The sequence below is a fragment of the Takifugu flavidus genome, chromosome 10 (genome assembly GCF_003711565.1).
Source record: "Takifugu flavidus isolate HTHZ2018 chromosome 10, ASM371156v2, whole genome shotgun sequence".
Lineage (NCBI taxonomy): Eukaryota > Metazoa > Chordata > Actinopteri > Tetraodontiformes > Tetraodontidae > Takifugu > Takifugu flavidus.
Genome location: NC_079529.1, coordinates 12,097,782 through 12,100,155, shown reverse-complemented (window position 1 = coordinate 12,100,155; position 2,374 = coordinate 12,097,782).

The window sequence follows — 2,374 nt, the reverse complement described above, 5'->3', positions numbered from 1 at the left end:
TGGACTTGCTCTAACATAAGCCTGACCTTTGACCTCTGCATTCTCACACATTAGCGGACATTATGGTCCCCCTCGTCCTCTGCGACTCCACACGCATGTCCGACATGTGTGATACATGTTGACCCTTGTAGGCGTACACGTAGGAGCAGGGCTACATTTCACCGTGACATGAGAATAATGCAGGAACAAGCAGGAAGTGGATTAAGAGCAAATCCTGCTCAGGATTGTGTTCTGCTGCCGCAGTTGTGACAGAGCCCAGGCAGGTGTGCCACGACAATTGGCTCTTTCACACGGACAAGAGGATGCCGTGCACGTGGCTCCATGGCCGACCAGAGACGTTGATTTAAAATCGCGGAACCTTTTGAAAAATGCCCGGCGACACGTAACTAAAGAGCAGTAAATGAGCTCCACCATCCTGGCACGTGTGGGGGGACACCTTCTCACCAATGAGACTCCAGGCACACAAGTCAGACATGAAGACCTGTCCAACACCTTAGCAGAGTCCTGAATCATGAACGAGAGCTCTGGTTCTGTCATCATCTTCTAAATATGCCGTTAGCCTTCCAATACCACAGGTAATGAACATCACAGAGAGAGTAGAATTTTCAGCTGGGTGGACCAGAGTGGACCAGGGTGGACCAGAGTGGACAAGGGTGGACCAGAGTGGACAAGGGCAGCCCTGGAGTCTCCACACTGTGACCTTCAGCTTCTCCACATCGTTATTGCATGGCTGACACAGTGAACGACGGCGCGGCCAAAGGAATTCAGTGATTTACGGTCCTCAGCTGCCACGGGACACCAGCTGGCCTTTAGATGAGCCTCACAGGAAGCAGGCCAACAGCAGAACCACAGGAAGTCAGTTCAGTGTCTGGCTTACTGGGATCAGCGTTTTGTTTTTTTTTACGGTGTAAGACACTTTTACTCAGACGCAAACACGACGTTTCCGTCATCTCTTACAGAGTCCCAAATCTTTGACCGCATGTATTTTTGTCACATGCTGCCTTGTACCAGACTCACACATACCAAAATAGATCCTCACGCTATTTATGAGATGTCAGACAGGAAAACTGGGAATCATCCAGTGCCAACAAATAAACAAGACACACCTTTTGTCCTAAGGGTCACAAACTAATCTGCTGCATCTCAGATGAGAGTTTAGATTAAATGTCTGTGTGTGTGTTGTTTGTCTGTATGTGGGAGACCATCATTCTAGAGCTGGTGCTCATCATCTCCATGTCCTGGGGTTGATCCCTCTACATATTTCACCTACCAGCACTGTTGGATGTTGTTGAGCCTCTGAATTAATGAAGTTCATGTTGGACAACTACATAGGAGGAGGAGGAGGAGCGTGAAGGCCTTTAGATGCACGTGTTCCACCACGTTACAGAACAGCAGCTAATACTTCCACTGTGAAGGAAGACGGATTCTGAATCTTCTCTTTCTGTCCTTGTAGCCTGAAATAGAGAATCCGAAAATGTTTCGCCACAGCCAAAGATGCAGCTTATGGGATGTTTCGCTAGTGAGAATGGGGAGAATTGTGTTGCGTCTCAAAGGGAAGTGTCCCCTCCGTGATCTGATCCCTCTAAACATTATTACACGTAAAGCTGAAGAGGCCAAAAAAGGAATCTTTAATAAATTAATTTGAATCAGCCTGGAGACCCAGTGCGTGTGGGGGGTAAGAAAGTCATCAGGATTCAGGTGGCACTCCCTGCATTGATCAGAGTGTTGAGAGGGAAAATGTTTGGCTAGTTTGAGCTAATTAAGCGGTGAGAGAGCCAGTCGTGCAGGTGCTATTGAGCGTCTCAGCTTTAAGTGCTGATTGTCACAAGGATCAATTGCAGACTCTGAGATGGGATTAGTCCGGTAATCAATGCTAACATTAACACGCTAATTATAGTGCAGAGGAACAGACGGAGAAGCTCAACACACGCTCACGCAGAGGCCCCTCCCCCGAGCAGAGGCGGTAGTGACTTCACCGATGGAGTCCTGCAGCCGGAGGAGCCTCTTCAGGTGCTCCACATCAGCTGGGGCCTCCCTGGGTCCACTAAAACCACACTGTGCTCATCTCCTTCACGGGGTCACGTGCTTTTGCATCTGTACTGTGAGAAACATGATGGTGGAGTCAGTGCTGTTACTGGTAGGCCAGTGGATGGATGTTGATGGAGACGTCTTCTGGAGACTGATGAAGTTTGATTTTGGAGGTTTGGTTTTTACGGGTTTAATCAAAATTACTGGAATCAAGAGGATAAAACAAAATAGTGAATTTATATTTGTTTTGGTACATTATGGACTCACATTCCTGTTTGTGCTGCTTGGAGCAAAACTAACGAACAACTTCTCCAGCGCTGAGCCCAAGAACTGCCCCTGCTGAGGG